This window comes from Nycticebus coucang, chromosome 3 (genome assembly GCF_027406575.1).
Source record: "Nycticebus coucang isolate mNycCou1 chromosome 3, mNycCou1.pri, whole genome shotgun sequence".
NCBI classification, from domain to species: domain Eukaryota; kingdom Metazoa; phylum Chordata; class Mammalia; order Primates; family Lorisidae; genus Nycticebus; species Nycticebus coucang.
In genome coordinates this window covers 107,142,647-107,157,591 of record NC_069782.1, presented here as the reverse complement: position 1 = coordinate 107,157,591, position 14,945 = coordinate 107,142,647, and the positions used below count along the sequence as shown (strand labels likewise).

The 14,945-nt window shown below is 36.8% G+C and overlaps 1 pseudogene; it reads right to left on the bottom strand.

Moving 5' to 3' along the window:
- Positions 1-1,017: 1,017 nt before the first annotated feature.
- Positions 1,018-1,349, bottom strand: LOC128580689 (dolichyl-diphosphooligosaccharide--protein glycosyltransferase subunit DAD1-like; annotated as a pseudogene).
- Positions 1,350-14,945: the final 13,596 nt, after the last annotated feature.

Sequence of the window (14,945 nt, the reverse complement as noted above, 5' to 3'; positions counted from 1 at the left end):
AAGTCAGTAGCATTTCTATATGCCAACAGTAAATCTCAACAAGAAACCAAGATAATAATCCTATTTACAATAGCTATAAACAGAATACCTTAGAATTAAACTTCATCAAGGAAGTAAGAGATCTCTATAATAAAAACTATAAAACCATGATGAAGGAAAATGAAGAGGACCCAAAAGACTGGAATGATATTCCACACTCATGGATGAGAATAACCAATATTGCTAAAATAGTCATACTATTCAAAGCAATCTATAGAGCCAATACAATCCCAATCAAAATACCAAAAATTCTTCACAGAAATAGAAAAAGTAATCCTAACAGTTATATGGAACCACAAAATTCCCAGAATAGCCAAAGTCACCCTGAGCAAAAGGAACAACAAAACTGGAAAAATTACATTATTGATTTTAAATTATACTATAGATTTGTAATAACCAAAACAGCATGGTACTGGCCTCAGAAAAAGACACACAGACCAATGGAATAGAACAGAGAATCCAGAAATAAATCCACACATTGATAGTCAACTCATTTTCAACATTCTCTTTAATAAGTGATAGTGGGAAAACTGAGTATCCCTATGTAGAAGGATATAACCAGACCCTGTCTCTCACCGAATACAAAAATCAAATCAAAATGGGTTAAAGACTTAAATCTAGAACCTAAAACTATGAAATTACTAAAAGAAAGCATTGGGGTAATGCTTTGGGACATTAGTCTGGGTAAGGACTTTTTTTTTTGAGAAGTGGTAGTTTTTTAATTTGGAAAACAAAAGGTTACACTTAATAGAAGGCAGAGATGAGGTTAATAAACATTCATTACAAAGTTGTTCTGACACTGAGCAAGAACTTCCCTGGGCTCTATGCTTGCATACCAAATAAGAGTTGATAATCAGGACACATCTGAAGAAAATATGTATGTCCAACAAGCTGCCATCTCATGAACTCTTACCCAGGAAAATCAAAAGTGAACATTCTTCCTGTCTCTCACCCCTCAATTAAGTAAATGGAAACAATTCAGCCAACAAAATTCACGACAAGGTGCAGGACGGTGCTGACAAAGAGAAAATCAGGAAAGGCTCGCTCCCGGGAGATGCCTGGGAGATCTGCTGTGTTGTGTGGTTGATCTGAATTCTCAGGCAAACCGCTAGGATGAAACTCCCCACACAAGAGATGAAGCCCAAGAGGAAAGAGTGGAAGGGGAAGGTCCTCACAAGACAAGAATTGAATTGCAAGGCCCCTATCAGCAGTGTGTGAAGGTGGTGAGCATCCAGCAACTTCAGACGCTGCAGAGCGGAGCTCAAGAACTCTAACCGCTGTGAGATAAGCAACACTGCTGACGCTGACATGACTATATGCACGCTCTGAGAAACAACTCCTTGAGTAACGTCCCCAGAGCACAGGCAGACAAAGCAAAGTTGGACAAATGGGATCACAGCAAGTTAAAAAAGGTTCTGCCCCCCCAAAGGAAACAATCAACACAGGAGAAAATATTTATAAACTACGCATATCACAAGAGTAATCACTAGAATACATAAGGAGTTCAAACAATTCCATAGGAAAAATTCAAATAACCCAACTTGAAAATGGACAAAGGATCTGAATAGACATTTCTCTAAAGAAGACATACAAATGGCCAACAGGTATATGAAAAAACCTTCAACATCATGAGTCACCAGAGAAACACAAATCAAAACTACAAAGTGATATCATCTCACCCCAGTTAAAATGGTTTTTAGACAAAAAAACAGGTAACAACAAATGCTGGTGAGGATGTGGAGAAAGGGGAACCCTCATACACTGTTGATGGGAATGTACATTAGTGTAACCCTTGTGGAGAACAAAATGGAGATTGCTCAAAAAACTGAAAAATAAAAAATAAACTGAAAATAGAATTATGGTGTGACCCCATAATCCCACAGCTGCATATACATGTAAATGGATAGAATTTAGTATATCAAATAAATATCTGCACCATGTTTAACGCAACACTATTCACAATAGCCAAGATTTGGCATCACCCTCAGTGTCCACTAACAGATGGGTGAATTAAAAAAAATTGTGGTACATATGTACATGGTATTTAATGACAGAGTAAAATCTTGCCATTTGCAACAACATGGATGGAACCAGAGAACATTATGTTAAGTGAAAGGAACCAGGCACAAAAAGACAAATCTCTCATGTTCTCATTTATATGACAGAGCTAAATATTAAAAACGATTGATTTCAAAGAGAGTAGAATGATGCCTAACAGAGGCTGAAAAGAGTATCAAGGAAAGGGAGGAGGAATAAAGTGGGGTTGCTAAAAATACAGTTAGATAATCAGCTATAATGAACAGCATTTGATAGCAGAACAAAGTGAGTACAATCAAAAATAAGTTAGGGTATACTTTAAAATAACTACCCTGTTTCCCCAAAAATTATTTTAAGCTGTGCTCCCAAAGATGGTCTTATTTTCAGGGGACGTCTTAGCTAGGTCTTATTTTCGGAGGATGTCTTATTTTCAGGTAAACAGGGTAAAAAGAGTGGAATTAAATTCTTCCTAACAAAGAAATGATAAATGCCTGAGGTGACAGTTACCTCCAATTATCCTGATTTTATTAATTCACATTGTATGCCTGTATCAAAACACCACACGTGCCCCATAACGATAAATCAACTAGATTAATTTAAAACTGTATTACAGAAAGATTGAAGAGGAGCTTCTAGATATGCTAAAGGAGGTAGAATGTGGGTAACTTTTATAAAGGGCAGACCCTTACACAGCTGCATTTCCCTAAAGACTAATGATATTGAGCATCTCCTCAAGCATTATTTGACCAGTCTCAAGTTGTCTTGCTACAATTGGTTTGTAAGAGGCCTTCACATGTTGTAGTTGCAAGTCCTTAGACCAGTGGTTCTCAACCTTCCTAATGCCAAGAACCTTTAATACAGTCCAAAGGGGTTGCGACCCACAGGTTGAGAACCACTGCCTTAGACATATATAGAGGGTGTCCATAAAGTTTGTGAGTAATTTAAAATAGTTTTCTATTTTACTTTTTGCAAAATAGAAATGTAAAATTGTTTTAAATTGCACATGAACTTTATGGACACCCTGTATATTACACAATTTTTCACATTACATGGCTCAATACTTCCCAAACAGCCCTTGTGTATATGTGTTTGTGTGTATCACAAATATTTTCTCCCATTTTGTAAATTTTCTTATCGGTTTCTTTTTTTTTTTTTTGTAGAGACAGAGTCTCACTTTACCACCCTCAGTAGAGTGCAATGACGTCACAGAACTCACAGCAACTTCCAGCTCTTGTGCTTCCATGATTCTCTTGCCTCAGCCTCCCAAGCAGCTGGGACTACAGGCGCCTGCCACAGTGCCCAGCTATTTTTTTGTTGCAGTTCGGCAGGGGCTGGGTTTGAACCCGCCACCCTTGGTATATGGGGCCAGCGCCTACTCACTGAGCCACAAGCACCACCCTCTTAATGTTTTCTTAATGGTATCTTTTGAAGAGTAAAAGTTTTGATTAAGAGTAGCCACTTCATCAATTACACTCTTACATGATCATGCTTTTTATGTCCTAAAAAAATCTTTGCCTATCTCAAGGTCACAAAGATTATTCTCCTCTTAGTCTTCTTAAAGTTTTATAGCTCTTTTATATTTAGGGCTACAATATATTTAGAATTAATTTTTTCATATAGAATTAAAATTTTCATATACCTTTCATGAGGTAAAGAGGGTTGTTCTTCCATATAATTGTTCAGTAGTATTTCTTGAAAAGATTTTTCCCCCATTAAATTCTTTAGTTTTTTGTTGAAAATTGATAAGATATGTTAGGTCTTTTTTGTCGCATTGATCCAAATGTCTATCCTTTCTCCAATACCACCATTTCTTGATTACTATAACTTTATCATAAAATCAAGTAATACAATTCTTTCATGGTATTCTTTTTAAAAACTGCTCTGGCTTTTTCTAGGTTAGAATTTTTATGGTGACTGCATTGAAACTAAAGATAAAAAAAAAAAAATAAGTCTTCCAATTCATGAACGTATCTCTACATTTGTTTAGGAATTCTTAAACTTCTTTTAGCAACAATGTATTTTTCATTGACAAGTCTTTCATACATTTTAATATTTCATGTTTTTAATGTTATTATAAATGTAATTGTACTTTTATTTTTATTTATTGCTAGTATATAGAAAACTATTGATTTTATACATTGCACCTGCAACCTTGCCAAACTCACTTCTTAGTTCTGGTAGTTTTTATACAGGCTCCTTGCAATTTTCTACATAGATAATTATGCTGTCTACAAATTTAACTTTTATGGCTAGGTGCCCCTGCTCAGTGGTTAGAGCACTGGTCCTGTGCACCAGGGATGGCAGGTTTGAACCGAGCCTGGGCCCACTTAAAAAAAAAAAAAAAAAAAAAAAAAATTAACTTTTAAAATAAATTTAGGTCTAATTCTTCTTCAGATTTGACAATTTATTTGTTCAAAGAACTAGTAAATATCATCTGAGAGTCAAATGTATTGGCATAAAGTTGCTCATGTTCCTGTATTATCATTTTAGTGTTGGTAGGATTTATTTTGGTGTTCTCTATTTTCTGAAATCAGTAATTTTTGTCCTCTTTTTTAATATTAGTGTTGGTAGAGTTTTATCCATGTTACCCAGCTTTTTAAAAGAATATACTTTGGGTTTCACTGATTTTTCCTCTGTTGCTTATTTTTGGGTCTGTTTACTAATTTTCAGTGTTATTTCCTTCCTTCCGGTTGCTTTGGGTTCAATTTGTTCTTTTCTAGTTTCCTAAGATGTGAATGTGTGCACTTAAATCAATGTTATACTTTTCTTTCCTAATATAAGCATTTTAAAACTGTAAATTCCTCTCTAGGCCTACATCAACTGTATCATACACAATTTTTTTTTTTTTTTTGAGACAGAGCCTCAAGCTGTCACCCTGGGTAGAGTGCCATAGCATCACAGCTCACAGCAACCTCCAACTCCTGGGCTCAAGCAAGTCTCCTGTCTCTGCCTCCCAAGTAGCTGGGACCACAGGCGCCCGCCACATCGCCTGGCTATTTTTTGGTCGCAGCCGTCACTGTTGTTTGGTAGGCCCAGGCTAGATTCAAACCCCCAGCTCAGGTGTATGTGGCTGGCGCCTTAGCCGCTTGAGCCACAGGCGCCGAGCCAAATGCTTTTATTTCTTTTTAACGCCGTATTATTTTTGTTGTTTTGCAGTTTTTGACCAGGGCTGGGTTTGAACCCGCCACCTCCGGCATATGGGGCCAGCGTCCTACGGTTGAGCCATAGGCGCCACCCCATACACAATTTTTGTAAATTTTGGTATGTTGTGTTTTCATCATTTAATTCAAAATACGTAATTTCCTTTTTTATTGTTTCTTTGATGGTTGTTCAGAAGCTATTCAATTTCCAGATATTTTGAGGCTTTTCTAAATGTCTTATTGTTGTTGACTTTAGTTTAATCACTTTGTAGTCAGAGAATAAACATTTCAATCTACTGAAATTTGTTTGATGGCCTAGAATATGGTCTATCTTGAACATATCATATACATTTAAAAATATTCTATAGTTACTGTGTATAACATAGTATACATAACAATTAAGATTATCCTGATCTTCTATGTTTATATCAGTTACTAATAGATGTGTCTCCAACTACAATTGTGTCTTTTTTCCTTTAGTTTTGTTCTTTTTGGCTTCATATATTTTGAAAATGTTATTAGGTGCATATACGTACTTATATAAATGGTATATATTATCATTTTCAGCATTTTATCATTACAGTATGTTCTTCATTACCTCTAGTTTTACTCCTTATCTTAAAGTCTATACTCAATTTTTTTGCTTATTGTTTGTATGGTATATCTTTTTCCAGCTTTTTACTGCCAATATAATTGTATCTTGTTATTAAAAGTACATCTTTTGTACAGAGAATTAATTGATCTTTGATTTTGTTAGCTAGTCTATCTTTTGTTTGGTTCATGACATTTAATGTAAGTATTGATATGAGTGAAAGTAGGTCTGCCTTTTATTTTTCTTAAACTTTGTCTCATTATTTTTAGTCCATTGTTCTTCCTTTCCTACCTTCTCTTTTCCATTATTCAAATGCCTTTGTAAAATTCAACTTTGTTACTGTTATTGGTTTTCTAGCTATATCTATGTTTTGTGGGAATTGTTCTAAGTATAAAAATATACATATTTCAATTGTCCTTCTTTGATTATACTTGATACTGAATTTTTTTCAGGTAAAGTATAAAAACTGTGCCATGGCATATTTGTACTTACCTGCGCATCCCCCATCCTTATCCTTAGTAATATTGTTGGCATATATATTTTACATTTTAAACCAGAGTGATAATACAGAGTTATAAATTTGTTCTAAACAGTCTTTTGCATTCACCCACACACTTATCTCTGGTGTTCTTCATACTTTCCTATGGATCTAAGTTGTACTTGGTATCATTTCCCTGCTACCTAAAATTTTTCCTGAGTATAGCTTGAATGTGTCCTTTCTTTGTTTATCTGGTGGGATAATACAGTATAGCAACTCTGGATTCTGCTGTGTTCCTCTGAAGATTATTAAATTCTCATTCTAATAGGTAGTTAACTTGCCTAAAGTCCAATTATATACCTTGTCCCTATAGGGTACATAGTTGCTAATATATTGCTCTGTTCCTATAGATTCTCATCTATGATATCTATATTGTATAAATTGTCAATAAGCCAAAGATTCAGAAAAAGTTTAAACTGTTCTGTGGTTTTTCTTGATTTTAGGATATCTGCTCTAATTTTCTAGCTGCTTTTCTGGCTTTGATACCAGTCTTCTCACATTTCATGACCAAATGCTTTAACACTATTGGAAAATACAATCATAACAACAAGCAGCAAGCTCATAATCATATAATATTTAACATATTTTTCATCAAAAATATCAAGGCAATTTAATGGGGAATGAAAAGGCTTCTTAAGAAAAAGTACTAGAATACTGGCAATCTCGTAAGGGAAAAAAATTAACACCCATCATTACCTCATACAATACCAAAACTTAACTATCTCAGTGGTTCTCAACCTTCCTAATGTGTGGCCCTTTAATACAGTTCCTGAGGTGATGACAGTGGCTGAGAACCACTGCTCTAACTGTATTGTAGTCCTAAATATAAAAGCTAAAGCTATAAAACATTTTTAAAAAGAGAAAAATCCTTATGACTTTGAGTAAGCAAAGATTTCTTAGGACACAAAAAGCATGATCATAAAAAAAAAAAATAAGATTCATAAAGTAGCTGCTTTTCCAGCCCTGATCTCGGATCCCTGATAAGGCTACAGTTTTGCCTTCATAATTATGGCAGGAAAAAGATATTATTGAGCCAGAACACCACAAGCCACAGGTTGTTTTTCTTTAGATTAAATTCTCTTGCAGTTTCTCTCTACTCTATGCTACTTTCCAGTATTTTTAAATAGTTGTGGTTTATTTTAATTATTTTATTCTGCTTTTATCATTGTTAGCTGCAAGAGGGTTACTGTGACATCATTCCTCTGCTTTATGCTCAAAGTAGATAACAGTATATACAAGTTCAAAAAATAGTAAGTGGAAGATAAATAATGTGTATCAGGGAAGTGGAGTGTAGAAAAATGAACAATGGAGACTCAGAGGGGTGATGGAGACTGAGTGGATGATGGGAGGCTGCTTAGTGAGTACAATGCATGTTGCGTCAATGACAGATGCACTGCAGGTGCTGAACTCACCACGGTGTATGTAATATGAGTGTAGCAGCATTGTGCTTGTACCCCATGAATATACACAAATCACTAAGTGGGGGGGGGAGGAAGTATATAATGGCTAGTTGGTCTTTCTAAAACACCACAATGATTATATATAAAAAGGTTTGAAAATCTTAAAAAAAAAATTATAAACTGAGGATTTTTTTAATTGAAGATAATAATCATTAAAGTAAATGAGGAAAAGACCGCCGGTTGCTCTAGGGCACACTGTTATAAGTATAGAATCAGTGTGGAAAAATGAGCAGGAAAAAACAATTCTATGCATTCTACACCAAGGGAAATTAAAAGCTAGAAAACTGGAAAGGGGAGACAAGTGGTACAAAGGAATCTGATAATGAACTGATAATGAACATCTTTTGTTTCTAGAAAACTTTGCAACAAATAAAATACCCCCAAATATTCCCTCTGATAAACTTTTAGGATTTGTTTCTACTTTATTAATGAGTAATCTATCCATTCCTCAAACTTAGTATTAGAGATAGGTTTTGTCACAACTATAGCCCAGGATGAAGGAGGGAAGGGGAGGGGTGCCAAAGGGGAGGGGGGTGGTTTGATAGAGGGAGGGTTAATGGTGGGACCTCACTTATGAATCATATTGCAAGGGTACAAGTCAAATCTATCAAGTATTGAACACAAATGTCTTAACACTGATTAAGTAAATGAGGTGAAAGCTATGTTAATTAGTAAGATGTAAACACTCCAATCTGTACAAATAATCAACACACTGAATCCCACAAAGGCATAAATGTATTCATGATCTATGTATAGAGGACTTTAAAAAAAGAGAGAGAGATGGCTTTTGTTAACTAGATAGAAAAAGTAAGCAAGCAGGTATGCAGATCTCTCTCTTGGACTCTTGGATTATGCCTCTCCTGTGGAACCTATTTTTCTAATTAGACAATATGTGTTTATATTTTAAATTTTGAGCTGCTTCATGACAGAAGCCATCTTTTATTCACCTATCCATTGAAGCCTCTACCATATACGGGCACTAAAACATTTCTTGAACATACATACCTCTGTATGAATATGTCAAATATTTACTGCAATCTACGTATGCATGGCATTGCTCCAGTTTCCAGGGATGCAAAGAGGTTTCAAACAGCAGCATCTCTCCCGTCAATCAAGTGAGAGATACTGTCATTTTCCCCACACATTAAAATGCCTGCCAAATTATAATTACTGTTATTCACAGTCATCAGATTTGTACCAATCTACATATTTACCATTTCTGGTGCTCTTCACTTTTTCCTATGATCCGTGTTGCTTCTATTTCCCTTCTGCCTAAGATTATTTCCTGAACATAATCAAATGTTCTTGTTTCCTTGCAGGTCTAGTTGGATAAGACGTTGTAGCAGCTCTGGATTGTGTTGGGTTACTTTGAGGATTGTGATAGAAATGCCAATGGGGCAAGGAAAAATAATTCTCACCCTGGCATAGAACCAAGAAAACTTCACAGATGAGGTGATAGTTTTATTGGGCCCTAAAGCAGAAGGTTCTCCTAGACAGAAATAAGATGGGGGTGCATTACAGACCACTAGAATGGTATAACCTGAAAAACGTGAATGCATTAGGTCAGCTCAGGAATCAAGGCATGATCTTGCCTAAATCCTTGAGGTTAGACATGGGGAAGAGAGAGGGAAGGTGTTTTTTCTGGAATAATGTCAATAATGAAGCTGTAACCAGCGCCTTAGTTATAATTTTATGTACACCTGTCCAAAAAAAACATATAAGCAAATACTGCTAAAAATAATATACCTATACTTCTAATCCTTAATCATAAAACGAAGCAAAAAAATAATTTCTTATAAAGTGAAAGAACAAGAGCTAGAAACAAAAACTGCTATAATTTCTAGACATGCCCTTTTCCCTCTACCAACATAACACTCTTCAAGTAGTCTTTCCAATCCATATAAAGGCACCATGCCCAAGCACACAGCTCAGAAGGACCCAATCATTTGCCCTTCTAGTCTCTTTTTCCTTAGCCTATAAAAACTTCATTGTTTTTCACCTGTCCGGTCTACACCTTGGTTTATAGCATCAGGTAACTCCAAGGAGATCCTGCTAATTTTCACCCTACTTCATTTTTTTCCTCTTGTCTCTTAACTTTGGGGATTCTAAACTCCCAGCATGGAAATGGCCTGCTCACTACATAAAAGTCTGCTCACTGCAGACTAAAAAGTCTGAAACAGCCATTTCCCAGGAGAATGGCAAATGTCATTTCCAGGTGTTGTTGCAAGAAAAAACATCAAAACAAACATGAACAGGAATGACAGATACCTGCCACCCTCTGGGAGCCCCTTGCACCCTCATCTTCCATCTGGCTCAGCTAGGCTACAAAAGCAATATTACTTCTGCTAAGTTCAATATTTGAGCTGACTAACACCAGAGTGCCCTTTTATCCTCCAAACAAAATCAGACTGGAAGTTGAACCAGATCATCTGTCCCCAGTCTTACCTCTAAGCTGCTATACCACCAGGCTGTGAAGAGTAGGAACCAAGGCTAATGAAGCTATCTCAAATCTATCCCTTGAAAATTTCCTAAAAGAATACAAGTTATAAACAATGAACAACTTCTACATACTGTTTATCTATGACTGTTTAGTCTTTTGAGTTGATTCTGAGAAAAATAAAGGATTATGGAAATTACATGTATAGTCAATTTTAATTGTGGGATTGCCCTGCAGTGAGAAGAAAATGCAAACATGTTTTCAGTTGACCCATGGATATGCTGTGATCTAAGGTATTAATATGTGGTTGCTCCATATCTGACAAAAGAAAAGTATAACATGTAAATCATTCTTCACCAATCTTTCTGCCACAAAATCCTGGAGAAAATTGAAAAAAATAACGAAGCCTACATGGACCAGGTGTGGTAGCTAATACCTATAACACTAGCACTCTGGGAGGCTGAAACGAGGATCCCTTAATCTCAGGAGTTTGAGACCAGCCTGAGCAAAGTGAGACCCTGTCTCTAATAAGAATGGAAAAATTAGGCAGGCCTGGTGGTATGCACCTGTAGTCCCAGCTATTCAGGAGGCTGAGGCAGGAGGATCATTTAAGTCCAGGAGTTTGAGTTTGCTGTCAGCGAGGCTAGGGATCTGACACTTAGCCTGGGTGATAAAGCGAGACTACCTAAATAAATAAAACAAGCATGTATGATCCCTAGAACCTAACCCTAACAATCTAACTTACTGGTAAATGTGTGTGTATACACACGTTCCTTACGGTCAGTCACTTCAAAACATGTACTCTGAATCATTAAGATAAATATATAAAGTATACTAACAGTTTCTCGTGAACTATTAGAACACATTTACCAATTAATTCCCAGTAAATGTTAATATCAGTGTTTCATAAACTGAAATACAAATGCAGGCTTCAAGTGGATAGGAACCTGTGTTGTTCACTACATTATTGTGACTCTCTAGAAACATGACTAGCAGACAGATGGTGCTCAAAAAATGTTTGCTGAATGAATGTTTTTAAAATACAGTCCACTATTCACCAGCCTTTAAGAGAAACTATTAAACTATGCCGTGATTGTCCTGTTTTATTCATTTAATTACCTGGATTTTGACAGAACATCCATGCAGGGCCTTGTGAGCTATACAAATAAGCCTTACATAAGGTCTTTCAGAAGACCTGAAGAACAAACCGCTTGGGGAAATAAGTCAAACAATGTAAGAGTTTGTCATCATACCAAGACTACCCGTCCCCTCCCTCCCGTCACACTCCCATAAAAATAATATGTTCGATATGCAAGAAGCACACCCTTCCCCCATCAGATTGCTGACGTTAACCATTCCCTGTGGATATATTCTTGACCACTGGGATGTTTAAAATTCTGATTCAGGAAGTTAGCACAAGCATTATGTGGGGAAAGAGGCTACTAAATCTCATAGAAGAGTCATAAGGAAAAAATTCCACTGCTGTGGCTCCTGGATGAAGCTACTGGGTAATAGAAAGGGTCCCCAAGCCCCTGTCTCTTGCTTCAACCCAAGCACTTCTACTACCTTGACCTGTGGTACAAGGCTCAGATGAAAGTGGACAATAGGAAACCATGGTGCATCAGCTGTGGCCAAGACTATAAACTTCTGTACACATATTTAGGAGCATGAAGAAAACCGGAGGTAGTGACAGTGGTCCAGCCCCTGAGTCTCCACCCTGAATCTCTGGACCCTAGGACTTCAGTGAGGGCACCAGAACCCTTAATTCTCTTAGTCACAGAATAGATCTGATAATAATAGCACTTCTTCCTACTTCACTATGATGTTAAAATGCTCGAATTATAACCAGTTCTATGAACAAATTTCAATAACCCCAGTATGTTTTTTTTTTACAATTCTCTCCCTTAACTACTTGGCCTTTTGAGTTTCCCAGAAATAGTGGATCTTCTGCAAGGCAAAGGAGCTGAGTCTCTGAAGGCCCCTGGGCAGGTTTTCTGATGCTAAGATACGTGGATCTTTCTTTGAAAGCCTATGATCTCTGTTAGTTGGAGAGATTTGAGGAAGCTCCTCCTGTTCTCCTAACACAACAAGACATCTTTTATATTAAAAATTCCTTTCTTTTGCAATCCTCGTCTTAATAATTGGATTTTTGTGTCATGAGCAACTGGACCAAAATATACCTATTTTGGTAAAATATGTTAAAACAAGTTCAAAGTTGGGAAAATACAATTCAAAGTAAATTATTTTCATTCTTTCATGTTCAATAGGTAACACATTAATCCACTTCTCTAAATTGATACATAACAAGATTATTTCTATATAGGGCTTGTGACTTTCTAATGATCCTCTGTTAATCATATCTTATTAATTCTTGCTACAATAAACAGTGAGGTAGTTAGAACAGAGCAGATCCTACTATTTAAAATAAGAAAAATAAATGAGAAAAGATGAAGAGGCTTATTCAAAATCAAATGCATCTCAGGTCACTAATAATGCAGCACTCTTCCTCTTAGCTCATCCTGCCTGTCTCACAAGGCGAAGCAAACAGCCTTCCTGAGAACATAAGTACAGTCTAACATTTACCACCCACGTGGCCTCCCACCGGCACTGTCAGGGAGGAAGGCAGAAACAGGACATGTGAGACAGCACAAATCCTGGTGCCAACTCAGCCCCAAATCCAATCTAGTACTTCCAAGAATTTCTAACCTACATGTTTCAGGTTAACAAAGAAGAGCTGAGTGTCAAATTTCTGGCACTAATACTATCAATTTAAGACAAACTATAAAGGAGGTTTTACTACAGCGTGATGATTTTTCTTATTTTTGAGATGGAATCTTTCTCTGTTGCCCTGGGTAAAGTGCCGTGGCATCATCACAGCTCACAGTAACCTCCAATTCTTGGGCTAAAGCAATCCTCTTGCCTCAGCCTCCCAAGCAGCTGGGACTACAGGAGCTTGCCACAACACCAGGCTAGTTTTTTCTATTTTTAGTAGAAACTCCTGCTCAGGCTTAAATTCCTGAGCTCAAGCAATCCCCCACCTCAGTGCTAGGATCACAGGTTTGAGCCGCTGTGCCTGGCCTATCACAGCATGATTTTATAATTGTGCTTGAAATGACAGCTATCACATTCTGTGAAACAAGGAGCCAAAAACTTAAAGGCAATGACCTTGTCTTAAATTCAAGACGTAAAATATTACACCAGATAAAGGTATCTATATGTCTACAAAGATAGCAGAGAAAGTTCCACAAAGAAACATTTAATCAAATGAGTGGAGAACAGGTCACCTTGATATACCAGATGGTCCTAGGGTGAGCTTGTTTCATGCAAAGTTAGCCATTTAAAGTCTCAAAGCGCAGAGAAACCAGAATAAATTAGCTCAAAAGAAACCGCTGCAGGCCAAAATGGTTAGCAGAATGCTCATGAGTTAAGACAGAAATAAAATCTAAAAGGAACCCACCCAGGATCCATTTAAAAATACAAAACTCAAAATTCGAATCACTTCCATTGAATAAGTTCCCTACAAATTATTTTCAAAAGGTGTTGCATAGATATTTGCTTCATAGCATGTACGACAATGCACAATTAAATCACAAAGTTCTGAAGTGAAGTGGAAATACAGGAGACCCTCTAAGTTGACCCCTTGAGGGACTGTAACAAACTATAGTCAACACACAGAAGTGGTCGCCATAAGGAACAAGGCCTACTGGACTGGTACGTACATGTGGTACATGTCTGGTCTATGAAAATTAGATCAGCTTAAGGAGGTGGTCAGTATCGGGAGGTGGTCAACTATGGAGGTTCTACTGTATTTTTAAGACCAGAGATGCCAAATGTTGATTAACAAGAATGTAAGAAGTGTAAAATAGGAGTTATTTAAATTACTTTTATAACCATATGCAACTTACTTAAAAAAGAGCTAGCCTTAAGACAACCATAGAATTATAAATTTTTACAGGATCATGTTACAAAACAGGCACACAGAAAGTGCTTTCTATCCAGTATCGTCAGTACATCTCAGTGGAAAGAATGAGAATATCGCCTACAATTACCCTGCTGCTCTCCCAGCGCCATCAAGTTCTCAGATCGGGTAGAAGGAATATAACAGTGCCAAGCCTCTGTCACCTCATTGATAGAGAATACTGCCTCCTTGGGCAGCGCCTGTGGCTCAAAGGAGTACGGTGCCAGCCCCATATGCCAGAGGTGGCTGGTTCAAACCCAGGCCTGGCCAAAAACAGCAAAAAAAAAAAAAAAAAAAAGAATACTGCCTCCTTGAGGACTGCTGGAGGGCACAAAACACTGTAAAAATGTATTTAAGTATATTACTATTTAAAGAAATCTACAAAGATACTACTGTCTTCTTTTTTTTAAACTACCGGAAAAAGGACAACAAAAATACCAAAATGGAATTCTATTCAAAAAGCATTTTCTGAGGAGTTAAAACATGCTCATTATTGTGCTTAGTGGGTATTAAACAAAATCAAGGGGATTCTTCTGTGTCCTTGACATGGAACATTGTCCTGGCTTATAGTAGATGCTCATGAAATACAGGCTGAACGAACTCCCTGAGACATGAATCCTGTTCTTGAGGCCACCCCATCGACATAGTGGGAGGGGAGGACTGTATTTCAGATAAAACATACTCCTTTCTATTTGAGCATGGACTATAACTTCAGCATTTATTTAATATAAATATAGTTGGAAC